General features: G+C 44.7%; 1 protein-coding gene across 2 annotated transcripts in view; it reads left to right on the forward strand.

Moving 5' to 3' along the window:
- Positions 1-5,059: 5,059 nt before the first annotated feature.
- The window catches only part of GNB1L (G protein subunit beta 1 like), a 47,535-nt gene continuing 38,917 nt past the window's right edge, over positions 5,060-13,677 (forward strand). Inside the window, exon 1 of one of the 2 annotated variants that reach the window (XM_059485173.1) lies at positions 5,060-5,142. The gene's annotated coding sequence lies outside the window, so the exon portion shown is untranslated. Of the gene's footprint in view, positions 5,143-5,696; positions 5,757-13,677 lie in introns of those variants that run through there. The other variant, XM_059485174.1, reaches the window with a different exon arrangement.

The following is a 13,677-nucleotide window of genomic DNA, read 5'->3' on the forward strand; positions in this document are numbered from 1 at the left end:
GGTAGCACTGATGGGGAGGTTGTGCAGCTGATGCCTCCAGACCATGTCCAAAGGCCATTTTACAGTGATCTCTTTGAGGAGAACAATGCCCAGTTCATTTCCTTCTTTTTCTGAAAGAGGCTCAAAAATATCAGAATTTTTCTGAGTTATAGACAGTGCCCCTAAAACCCACATGAAAGTGCAAATGTCACAGTGTTTCCTCATTTGATCCTGCTCCAAGTCTTGCTGCCATAGGATGTCCCCCACCACCAGTGCAAGGTCCTTCTAGTCAGAGAACAGCTGGGGGGCTGTGCTGAGACAAAAGTCTTCTCCCACTTCCCATGGGATGACATTTCTGGATTTCAAAGCTTGTGTTGGAGTGTGTGATGTTAGGAAACAGTGGAATAAGAAAAAAAGGATGTTCCTATGTGTTAATAGCCTGCTTTTCCTCACTGACTGTGGAGGGAAATGAGCTTCCTGCTTAAGGTGAGATGTCATTTTCTGGATGGAAACCTTTGTGTCCCAGCTGGCCTGCTCCTTTTGGTGCCACTGCTCAGGGCAGGTCTCTTCCAGTGTGACCGCTCTCCCTTCCAGGCCCTCTCCTTTCCTGGCACCTTGCTCCTGCCTTCATCAGCCCTGATGCTGCTCAGATGAGTGCTGGGGTCAGCACAAGGGAGGGGACATCACCTTGTGGCTGCAAATTGGGAAAGGAGGAGAGCTCCTTGTCACAGAGAGCCCAGCTATTTGTTCTCACCATACCCTTCCACACACACCTCAAGGCTCAAGCATGCAAGAGGACTTTGATATTTCACTGCTGCAGGTTTCAGTGACAGCTCAGCCTGGTGCAGGACCAAACTCAGAGATACATCAATAGCCCCAGTCCCCTGGGCTGGCTGTGCTGAGCTGGACTTTCCACCAAAGAGAAACAATTCTCAGGTGTTACAGCACGTTCCCAAGCAAGCCAGGTGGGGCCTCACTTGGCAAAGATCTATAAACAGCAGCTCTTTGTCTCCTCAGTTCTCTTCACCCTGAACGTGTTGCTGTTTTCAGAGGTTGGTTTCAAAGTGCTCATTCACAGCCACCAGCCGTATTGTTTTATCTGAGGAGATTAGGGCTGAGAATGTTGTGGTTTTGTAGTGAAAAGACTCCATTGGAAATAGCAGCATATTTGACATGAGACTGTTATTTATGCTCAAATAACCATCTTGTTTAAAGATGAGGAGTCTTTTATTTTTTTCCTTTTCAAGTTTAGATCAATCATGTATGAAGACAAACTCCCACTCAGCCTCCCCTGGCCCCTAATACTTTCATTTCATTCTTCTTCTGCTCATTATTTTATGATTTTGTCCTTGACTGGAACATTTCTCTCTTGCTCTTCCTTACATGCACCATTAAAGAAGGAAAGAACTTACATTTAAAGCTCAAGACTTGTGTAGCTCTTAAGCCATAAATAATGTTTTCTACAGATTCTAAGATTATTAAATCCTTTTAGTTAGCCTCCCTCTTATTTTACAGCTCATCTGATTGGAGGAGACATACTCTTGTTAAACTTGATTTAACTGTTTCTGTTTTGCTTTTGCAAGCAGACATGAGAAAAGAGGACCTGGCTGTATGCACTGCTGATCAGAACACTTGGAACATAGGAATGCAAAAAAAAGCTTGCAGCAAGAGAGCTCATTGTTGGTATGGCAGAAACCTGCAGAGAAGCCCTGCAATTCTTGAGATCTAGTTAACTTTCTAAATACAGGCAAGTCTACAAGTGAAGTTAAAATCTGTTTCTGGGCAGATAAATGCAGTCAAACTATCCTTTTCAAAAAAAGGGCTGGCAGGCACAAAATCTGTGAAGGGAATACTTTAGTGTGAGGAGATAGTTATGCTCAGATAAGGGCTGATTTAGGGCAGCTGTAGGAGCTGAACTACTGGGCACTGTGCTTTGCCTCCCCATCCCTGGCTTCTGTTGATGCCAGGCTCGGGCTTTGCGGAGCCAGGCATCAGCTTTTCCCTACAAATGCAGCCAAACCAGCTGCTGCAGCTTGCAGAGATCCTGCAGCAATGAGTTGCACTTCTGCTTGATGCAACCTGCTTAGCTCACACAGTACCCCAGGGGATGGCCAGGGGGTCAGGCCTTGCCTGTGTTACAAACTACAGAACTGAGCACATAGAGGAGAAATTGCCCTACCAGAGACAAAGGGAGTGAAAAGTGCTGAAAAGCCTCACAGTAGACAGCCTAAACAATGAAATTAATTCCTCCAGTTAGCCCACGGTCATCAGTGAGGCAAATGCCTCTGCCTCCTGGGCCAGACAGGCCAGTGTTTTAATGGTAGGCATAAATCTATTGCATTTTTCTCCTCGTGACCTAGCATATTCTGTCAGGCCAATGCATGCTCCAGAGGAGGAGTAGAATTTATGTGTACAATAAAACAATAGAGTTTCAGTGATATCAGCTGTTTGACAAACTTTAATATACATTTGCTATAAAACAGGCAGAAATTACCAGAATGTAATACCCAAATAAAATCCACGATCCATTTGCACGACAGATCTTCAATTTACTCGCATTCATGTGAAAGAGACACATAAAAATTATATCCATGCTTAAAATCACTTAAAAGCAGTCTGAAAGACCCCACAGTTGCAAGTGATACCTCAGTACTTAGCTAATACTCATGTTTCCATGGCTTTGCCTTCATGATTCTTCCAGTGGTTTCTTTATGTTTTCTGGTATTTTGCCAAACACCTGTGAATCAGTGCACAACAAATACTCCTGCCATTTAATTTAGCCTTGCACAGAAAGGCTATATTAGGCCTGATGCAGACCTAATCCCAAACCTCTAAAGAGGTTTAAGGCACTCTGGTTTCACCTAATCCCGAAACCTAAACCAGAATCATTGAAAACCTCCATAACACCACAGGAATGGGCAAATAGTGAGTTTCCACTATGAATTTATTAAAAGGACACAGCGTATCTTTTGGATTTGAGACCTAAAGCTTTGCCTAAGGAGCTTGGACTGTCCACAATAAAAGTGTTTATTTTGAAGTTAGGAGGTTGAAAGGTTTATTTGACTAGAGGGCTGATTTCACCCCTCCCACCCAAAAAACAAAGAGGGGTGATCACTCAGAAGACTGGAAAATAGGAAAAGGGATGAACAAGTAACAAGGGAAGGGCTGCCCAACAAAGCAGTCAAAGACGAAACCTAGGTTTCTCTTTAAGCTCAGTCCCTTGTGAGAAAGAGCAAGAGCACAGCCCCTTGTGCACAACTGGGCTCTTGGGACCTGAAGTTCCTCACAGCAAACCTGTAAGGAAAGAGTTATTTATGATATTTTAAACACATTGCTGCGGTTCAAAATAGAGGATTTGCTCTTTTGAGATCTCTTCTGATAGGAGATAACATGTAAAAACATGCTGTAATGGAACTTTCAATTACAAACTGCATCCAACTGTAGTAAATTTGATCTTGCATTAACTCATGTTAAATTAATTGGATTCTGTCATTCCTGAATTCTGGTAACCACCTTATCTTACAGTACAGCTCATTATCTTTGCATTGTTAAAGGGGTATTTCATTTTCAAGGCGACTGTAGGGAATAGTAACTGTGCCATAGTCTAGTAAACATTTAGCCCCTAACAAATTAAAGACCTGAAGTATACTGCACATGTGGTTCCATTATACATAACAATTTATAGCAATGATCTGCTGCTCTAAATCTCTTAATTCCAATAATTTCAGCAAAACATATTGGGAAATATGGGGCTGTATTTGTGCATTATACAGTACAGAATGTACTTATCTGTGCTCAGGACATTCCTCCTAATGAGAGGCATAACCTCCTCAGTGCACTGTGTTCTCATAACCACCAAATGCCATTTAAAGCCCTTTAGAGCAAGGATTTAGGAATCAGTGTTCCTACTGATGAGAAATTTGATATGGGTAGAAAAGCAAGCTCCAGATTTACCTTCCCAAACTCACAAGAAGTCTCCATGCCTTTGTTTGCATCAATAGAAGTGGAACAGAATAGAACAGCACTCATTTAACAGCACTAGATTTAATTTACTTTGAAAGACTCTGGCTCCATAGGCAAAAACGGTAGGAAAACTGAAAAGCATGTTTTATGAGCTACCAAGCTTTCTAGCTGGAACTAGAGCAGGACAGCTTCCTGAAAAACTACATAAATGATACAGCTTTTAACTCCTAGGCAGGTGACACAAACAAGTGATAGTTTATTTGCTTTCCTTGAGCAGGTCTCAGTGTGGCTGGAGAGTAACAGGGGCCTGTGAAAGGGGGACGAGTCCATCTCTCTGCAGTGCTGCCACTGCACACTCTGCACTGCGCTTCCCAACGTCCTGCTGGGGTGCATGGCTACAGGAGCCGGGTACAATTCCAACCCCACAGCAGTTCTGTTCCAACAGTACACACTGGTTATTTAACTGCTGCCTGATTCAGTTCAGTTGTGACACCTAACTAGTAACTTCCATTGGGAACCATTTCAGGAGGCAACTTTTTTTCTCCAAGGAAGCTCTCCTGCGGGACCTGGCAAACTTTGTATGGCTGTGTTGAACTGAAAGAACAGGGTTTTATCCCCCAACAAATCCAAGTTCACAGTGGCTCCTGGAGGACACAAATGACTTCAGGAACGCGCTAACCGCAAGCACGGCAGAGCACCTGATAAATGGATGCTGTGCCAGCAGAGAGCCCGAACCACAGCCACTGATCCGCCTTCCCAGCCAGCTGGGGGCAATCGCCCGAGCCACACACGGGCTGGTGGCAGCGACAGCCCGGCCCCACCGCGCGGGGTGGCCCTTCCCGGGCTCCACGGGGCAGTGACACGCTCGGGCTCCCGGTGAAGGCCGGGTCCTTCCGGTTACGGAGCGTGAGGAAGCGGGCAGGCGCCAGGCCCCTCGCAGGACCCTCGGAGCGGGGCAGGGCTGCGCTGCCGGCCGGTGCCGGCGCTGGGGGAGCCCCTGACCGAGCCTCCCGAGCTGAGCCGCGCTCGGTCCCGGCCCGCCGGGGCCAGCGGCCACCAGACCGACAGCGCGTGCGCGCCTCCCGCCGGCCCGTGACGTCACGCGCGGGGTTCGGCATTCCTCCGTATCCGCCTGGTTCCCGCGGGGATCGCCGAATAATCGCTACCACGCACCCGCCCCGCCGGGCGGAAGAGTTCTCGGTGAGCGAGGGAAGGGAGGATGGGGGAACCCCGCGCTCGGCCGCGGGGGTGGCGGTGGGGTCGGATCAGGCCAAGAGGGCTGCGCTGTCACCGGCGCGGCGCCGCCTCACGGGCCGGAGGAGGCGGCGGTGCTGTGCGCACGCGTGGGGCGTCGCCAGGGCAACGAGCTCCTGGAGGCTCGGCCGCCGCGTGCGGGGCGCGCGACGGAGACAACGTCACCGCCGCCCGCGGCGCGCGGCACCTGAGGGCTCCTCACAGCTCCGCACGGCCCCGCAGAGCCCCACACGGCCCCTCAGAGGCACTTGGGGCCCCGCACGGCCCCTCAGAGCCCCGCACGGCCCCTCATACCCACTCATGGCCTCTCAGAGCCGCTCACGGCCCCTCAGAGCCTTGCACGGCCCTGCTGAGCCTCACACAGCCCCGCTCCATCAGGGGTGGGAAGAGGCCAGCACGGTGAGGGAGGTGTTGTATCTGTGGCTGACGTGAGGCACCTGTTAGAAAAAAGTGATATTTGATTACGGCCTGCATCTCCTTGATGCTCCGCAGCAGTTTGCCTGGACAGGCCGCGCAGGAGCTCCTCTGGCAGCGGTGATACAGTGTGTGTGTGCCTTGAGGTCAGGATACACCCCATCAGACATCAATATCAGCGGCAATGGAGCTCACAGTTCTACTTTACTGAATTTTACAACTCCCTATAATAATTCCAGTATTTTTGTGACCGACAGAAATAGGTATTTTAGGTATTTAAGCGACACTACACTGCTTGAGCAGACGGAGGTAAGGCAGGAACAGCATTGGCTGAGTACTGAAGGCGGTTCTGTCGAAGGAAGGCTCAGCCTCAGGTGGGTCTCTCCCCACCATTTGCAAAAGAGTAGTGGCAGTCCTCCGTAACACCTAAAAGTGCTTTAGTACCTTTCAGTTGGAAGCATTTACAAGAGAAAACATACTGTTGTTAAGTACAGTATGGTAATGTGAAAAATAATGTTGTATTTATCAACTGGTCGGAGCTCTGGCTCTGATGGGCCGGGTCTGGGCTCGCTCCCTGGCTCCCTCTGGCGGCAGCGCGGGCCCGCGTTGGGCAGCGCCCGTCCCCGGCGGCCGCGGTGTGCCCAGCGCGTCCCGCAGCGCCCGAGGGACACTGCGGGGGACCGACCTCCGGCATGGGCTTCTTTTGCTGTGTTTTTCTCCTCAGTAGTGCTGGTTGTTTAAAATAGCGAAACTGCCTTCTACAACTCCTTTAAATGCCAGTTTAGAGTAGGAAACAATCCCGGTTCCAGATTCAGCGGCTTTATTTTGTAATGAAAAAGGTGAAAAGCAAGCATGGTGTGTACTCTGGAAAATACAGACCACACGGGATGGAAATATGTATGTAACTTTTTCCTCTGGGAATTGTTTTGAGGAGCATTTTGCCACAGTTTTTAGTACAGTCTCATCCTTCTGAAGCTCCTTCCAGAAACCCCCAATTTTAGCAGCATTTCTGTGAGGCTTTTAGAGAGGGCTCTGTGACTGGGAAATGTCATTAAAAATGTGTCCTGTCAGCCTAAGTGACAGGAAGTGTAAGGAATCCTTAAAAATTTATTTGTAACTAAATTACTAGATTTTTTAAAAGCTACTGGAGCAACTTCTTGTTTTTTAATGAAACCTATTAATGTTTCCATTGATTTACAGGTAAACTAGTTTTTTCTTGTTTTAAAAATATCCTGTGATCAGCAAGTCTAACTCTGTTTATTCTGGCTTGGATGTGTGATATCAGTTATAAAGATTCTGCAGATGGAAATTATGTTGGTGCATGCACTGGAATAGATGCCTGTTTCTAATATCAGATAGATTGTCTGATTTTGGTTAATTGGTGTGGAGACTTATTTTTAAGCACTGGAATTATGATGTTGGAATTGTAAGGTATTTAAGGAGCAGATGTGTTGACTAAGTACGTTTACGCCTTTTCTGAATATTTTAGAATACTGTGAGTTTCTTTTTGCAAAGAACTGCTGAATTACTGACCCGTATATGTTATTACATTCTAAAGAGACACAGTTTTTTGGCTCTCTACCACGAAGTACATCAGGCTGTATTATGCTTTGTGTTTGTATAGGTCTTATTTTTAATTTGAGTACTATTTCTCTACAAGCTCAGCCATAACAATGTACTGTTTCATTGGATCAGTAGTAACTGTAAACCAGACATTGCTAATTAGCTTAGATGGGAAATTTAACCCTGAAGATTCTGATTTTTTAAAATGATATTCTATGAAGCACTGTCTTCATTGGGAAAAAATAGCTACTATAACTGCTCTTCTGTAATAAATTGTCTTGTTGCAGCTGGATTATAGATGCATACTAGTGCTATTTCTGGCTTTATGGAGACAAACTTGATTAAAAAAAGATTGAACTTTGCTTTTTGGATACCCTTTTTGAGTTGTAGAGCTGATACTTCTGTACAAACTTGGAATCTCAACACAGTATTACATGTTTGTTGTGTTTGTATGTTTTTATAAAGGAAAAAGGTGTCTAATGGCAATAATAGTGTTTTCCCTCCCAGAATGTCTGTGGGGATGCATTTATGCTCTTTGTTAGAATGCAGTTTGACTGCACTAAAATATACTTGGTGGTACAAATGAAGGATTTCAAATTAGTAATAGGTTGAAAACTCTTCAGCTACTGGAGTTTTAGTTTCCAGATTACTGGTCTCTGTGGAGCAGTGTAAGTGATCACAAAACCATGAGAATTAAACAAATCTTCAATAAAAACCTGCACAATTTTTTGCCTAAGCAAGCCAGCTTCTTTTGAGCTCTGTGCTGGCACAGTCATCTCATTAAAAGTGCATTTTTTTTTTAAATTTTCATAAGCAATAAATAATTTCACAACTGTAATGAATGCACTTCCTATGGTACATTTTAATTATATGCAGCTAATGCTCATCATTTCAAAAATTGTCTCACTGGCATTTATGACTTGGTGTAAACGCTCATAGATCATGGGATTATTTGAAAGAACTGAAACTTTGAGATGTCGGGTTGGCCGTGCTGAGGAAAGTGACTCATGAAACAAGAGGTGCTGGTTAGCCCTGGGAGACTGCAGAACACATTTAGGCTACAAATACCAGAGTCAACAGATTTACTTCAAAAAGCCATGTTACTGGATGTCATTTGAAAAAGGGACATCTTAGCTTGAAAGCTGCCAGAGCTCTAAACTGGAGGATCCAGGCTATATCATGATTCAGGAGTGTTTGAAATAGGAATCATCTCTTCTGCATCTCAAAGCGAAAGCTGCAGAGGAAGTCACCTTTTCTGTGAATGGATTTACCAGCACACGTCTTTAGAACCGTAACATGATACTGGGAGCAAATTAAGAGTTTTAGGAGAAAAAAAAATCTTTTAGTCAGCAAATCTTCTTTCTCATGATTTATTTTTAAAGGTCATAAGGTGACCATTACAGTAAAAAAATAGTTGTTTGTACAGGATAACCTTCCCAGATGAGATGCAACCCTGTCCTAAACCTCTGGGTCTGCAGCCTGAGTTTCCCAGAGCCGCTGGGTGACAGCTGAGTGTAAGGTAAAGTGGAGCAAGAACTATTTGAAAAAGAAACTAATGTTTCAGACTAATGAAACAGACTAATGTTTAGCTTTTCTTTTTTTCTTTGTTTTAGTTATTCCATAGGTTTTCAGTAGATGCTAAATTTCTTTGATGTAGGGGAGGGAAGGATTTTGCTCTAAAACACCAGATAGGATTCTTAGGACAGATTTTTCACACTCAAACAGCTGGAGCAGCTGTAGATTCCCCACTGAAATGAAAATGCAACAATTCAAGATTTAGGAAGGCAAAAAGTGTGACCAGAGCATTAAATAGAAGGGCCATATGATACCAAAATTAAGCTCTGTGTTTATGATAAAGAAAATCCTTGTTTTAGAAGGGAAAAAAATGAACTTGTTCCACCACTTTCTTTTTTCCTCAGGAGAAAACACAGAATATATCCTAGGTAATAAATCTGTTTTATGGCTCACATGAGAAAGGGTGGAGAAACTCCCATTATTTTCTTCCCAGAAATTGAAATACACATGAGCTAACATGGGAGACACTGGGATTTTCATCCAGCAAATGCACAGCTGGCTTCTGCTTTTATTATTTTTCTAAGCCTAATAATTTTTCATTTGATTAGCTGGTGGCTGACAAAACTATCACTTGCACAGTGTTTTGTATATTTAGTAGAGTAGGTGTGATGCGAAAAAGACACTGTCATGTGTGCCCAGAAGCAGAGCACAACGTGTTCACTTGATGAGAAATTTCTGCTTGCCTCTTGTTAAAATGCAAGTTTCTATCACTGACAGAGTTTGAATATCAAAAAAGGAACTTCTTGACCTCTAGAAAAATGAGAATTATCTAAGATTTGAGGATTATTTTTTTCTTAATTCACGTTGTAGAATTATATGATGCTGTGCACAGAAATAGAAATAAAGTATTAGGAGTCAGTTGGCAGTCCACAGTGCCAGTTTTGCTGTGAGAAAGCAGTGAGACTATTTAAGAGAAGAACTGTCCTAGTCAGTGTTAGAAGGTGGGAAAAATAGAGCTGCCAACAAGATTTATCAGGGACTTTAAGTGTACACAGTGTGAGCTGTGGAAAGACCCATGGACACACTTAATGTGAAAAAAACAACAGCAGCAAACCACAAACACACCCAGACAATGAGATAAAGTGAGCACAGACATAAAGGTGGGAGAACAGGAGCCATGCAGGAATGAGGTTCCTCAGAGCCATGTCTGAGCAGAGCTCTGTAAAGCCATGGATTCTCACTTTGAGATCAGGGGGAGAATGGCCTATCAGAACTCCTTCATGTGCCTTCTGCAGAATTAAGAAAACATGTTCAAGAGTCCAGATTCCTGTTTGGCATTGACCATTAATGCCAGGGACAAAGCAGGCTGGTTTCTCCTGTGTTGGCTCTCTGGTGTTTGAAGTGCTAAGCTGTGCTGCTGTCCGTGTGTTCTGGGCACAGCAATGATAACACCTTCCCTAAGTAAGCAGCAGGGGAAGAAGACTGCAGTTCTGTCCCAGATTGGTAGGTCTGTGTTGTCCAAGTGTTTAGTGTGTTTCTTGTTATTTTCAAAAAATTTGTGTTCTGGGGGCAGGAGAGAATGTTGTCTATCTGCTTCCACTTGAATATTGTGTGATGGCATCTCTGGTTTTGATTTGTAGTCATTTACAAGTGGTACATACCCAAACCACATAAGAAATTTCTAAGTGAAATCAGTTTGAAGCTACAGGTTCATTGCACACCCAAACCTCGACCTTTAATGTCCTTTCACACAGTGGCTGCTGGGGAAGGAATGCTTTGTAAGGACTGGTAGAATCACTGGATTGGGTGTCTGCGTTCTGACCTAGCTCCATTACACTCACTAAATAATTGTTGACAAGTTCAAGCTCTGTAACTAGAGGGTTCTGACTTTGCTAAATACCATGAGTCAATATATGTTCATGGACAAGGGAAATGACCTTAATGGAAAAATAGGAGACCACTGAAGTGGCAGTAGATCATTGTGGGAGCTCTCTTTCGGTTGTACCTCTCAGAGGCTTTATGCTGCCAGGGATCAGAATACTGTGTATGGGACTGTTTCTTTGGGCATGGAAGTGCATGAGCCTGTACTGGGGATGGCTGTTCCAAATGAGTGTTGCCCAGTGCAGAGGGCCAGGAAGGAATCTCTCCAAAGGATTTAAAGTCAGTGTGGCCAACTTCACTGTTGTCCACCTCCTTTTTGCTCAGTCTGCCTTGTTAGAATTTGCATCTCTGTCCTGCCAGTATTTAGCTCTTTGTTCTAATAAATCTGCTTTTCTGTAATGAGCCTCTTTCACCTTCTGAAGCTGTACCTGGAATTCCTGCTCTGGTTCTGAGCTGGGTGAACCACGCTCCTGTGGTGACTGGAGGGGACGTGTTCCTGAGATGCAGCTGGGGGTGCTGCTGGTTAGGGAAGGCCCTTGGAGCAGAAGTGTTGCCCTGGTGGCACCACCTTTCCTGCAGTGCAGCTCTGTGGCCTGGTTTTGCACTCTGATCCTTTGTTGCAGGGGCAGAGGGCTCCTCACCCAACTTGCAGTAGGTTGCAGAGAGGGAGAGAGTCCACGGTGCTGTGCCAAAAAACCAAGGTACAGCGTGAGCAGGGTCCCCAGCCTGCCCCAGCTCCACAGCATTTGTGCTCTTTTGCTCTTGGTAGCAGTCGGACCTTATCGACCCAGGCTCTCAAATCCGAGAGTAATTGGGAATATGTGACACACTGCAGAACTTTTTTAATTTAATTTTTTTCTAGTAGTGTGTTTAGGCCTCCCTGCTTTCACTTCAACAATTGAGGGTGTTGGTTGCTTCCTCATGTTTGTGTAAGAAAAGCTTTTTATAGTCCATTTTTCCAGCTGGCGTGTGTACTTCCTCCACTGTAGTGTAACACATCATTCTTCCCACTCCTTCCCAGCCTCTGAAGCTAATGGAAGACCTTCAGGGTTGTTTTATTTGCAATAAAAATGGAACTGTGGGGTTGGGATTGCTTATTGTTCTTGCCTTAAAATGTGTTCTTCAAGTTCTGTTCTTGGTAAACAAGAAGGATGTAAGGAAGCAAGGAATAATTAGCTGTATTTAGTTTATAGGACATTTCGGTTGAACTGGAAATCTCTAACTCAGTATTTGCTTTAGCTGAAAATCTATCAAGAAAAGCAAAAGTTTGTCAGAAACATGAATGGAAGTGGGCTGCTTTTTTTTTTTTTTTTTTTTTGACAGAAGAATGCTCAGTGTAATACCAAATGTGAAGAATTTTTGAGTATCATCTATCCCAACTTCTGCAAGGTAACAGCTGGAGTGAAGGCAGTCTAGAAGCTCCACATCCATCCATTATTTTGCCCTGTAATGGTGAATCTGGCACATGACAGCACTTGAGTCTTGCAAATTTGGAGATGTGCTGGAGTTCTTTCCTTGATGTAACATCAGTTACACCAAAAAGAAAGGAAGGTGGCACAGCCACTCTGATATCACTGACTGACAGAGTCCTGTCCCTGGTCAGGACAGCACAGCACCTGGTTTGCCACAGCTTCACTCCTGCTTGCTGGTTGTTTTTATCACCAATTATTCAGGAGTCTTACTTAGCCCCAGAACAGAATTAATAATATTTAATGTGGAAGCCTTTTTTCTGCTGTCTATGACAGGTAGATTATTTAGACTATCTACTGGGAATGCCCTTGATTTCTAGTGATTGAATGCTATTTCTCAAGAAACATTATGTTTTGGAACTATTTTTTTCAATTTTAAATATATTTTTAATATAATCTTCCAAGGTTTTCCAACACTAATGAACACAGCCTAGGTCCTTCAGTGGAGGGACATGTGCAGACATGGCTCCTGTGGATTGAACTGCCTCACTGCTTCAGATCTTCACTAATTTTAGCCACTATATATGCCTTTGTTTTTCCTAAGTGTCTAGTTCTAAGGTGATATGGTAAGTAACCCAGTCAGGGCAGGAATTCACTCTTTTCTCATGTACTAGCTTCATTGTAAGCTTGCACAGAAAAATGGATCTGAGAATCCTTGCAGCCTAAATCTTACTATGGGATGTCTAAGGTCCTAACAGGTAATCTTTTAGCTACTTTTGTATTCTGCTTTTTGTCTATGAAAATAACATTTTAAAGGTATTTGCTAATTTTATTGCTCCACTGCTAAATAATTGAAATCAGCACTTAGCATTTAATTATAGTGATTTTTAATCATAAATATTGTATTGTGCCTGATGGTGTAATTGGGCATTTTTATAATAAGCCCCTACTTTTTAAAACAAGGGGGAAATCTCTGAAATTCATGCCTTCATGCTTGTGCCCATTAAATGTGGTTATCATTATCTAGTGACGACATATGTTCTTCCTAACTAGGATTCTCTTCTCTTCCATGCTGATGCTATCTCCATTGCTGGATTGTTCCTGTTCCTAGTAGCACCCCAGGGCAGCAGTGAGAAGTAAATGTGTCCCATATGGCCGCTTCAGACAGCAGCTTTGGGTGTGGGGAGATGGGACAGGAGAGACACTGGGATGAAGAGCCAGTGGGGTCTGTGTGCCCTGACTGTCCCAGCAGCAGGGCAGGCAGAGGGGAGCAGGGCCGTCTGTCTGTCTGTCTGTCTGTCTGTGCTGTCAGGCTGCTCCCGGTGGCAGCGCTGCGGTGGGACAGGCTGCAGTTGTTTGTGGTGCATGCGGAGGAAGGAGCCAGGGAGGAACTGCGCCTGAGTCACCCGTTCTTCCTGGAGCGCCTCCTGGGGTGCTGCTGCTACAGGCAGCCCAGTGCAAGACTGAGCCTGAAGGCTCCAGCGAGCTGATTGCAAATATTTTGCAGAAGTCTTATTTTCTGGTAATTACTTTAACATGATTCAGTGTTTTCTCTTTTGTCTGATCTTGTTATGAGCCTTCGTGCCTGATCCTTCGCCGGCTGTCGTGGGAGCAGGGCAAGTGTTCCCACAGCACGTTCCGTTCCTGCTGGCTTTGGCCTCAGCTTCGGTGGCTGGGAGTGGGTGCTGTTCACTACAAC

This window comes from Ammospiza nelsoni, chromosome 18 (genome assembly GCF_027579445.1).
Source record: "Ammospiza nelsoni isolate bAmmNel1 chromosome 18, bAmmNel1.pri, whole genome shotgun sequence".
Taxonomy (NCBI): Eukaryota; Metazoa; Chordata; class Aves; order Passeriformes; family Passerellidae; genus Ammospiza; species Ammospiza nelsoni.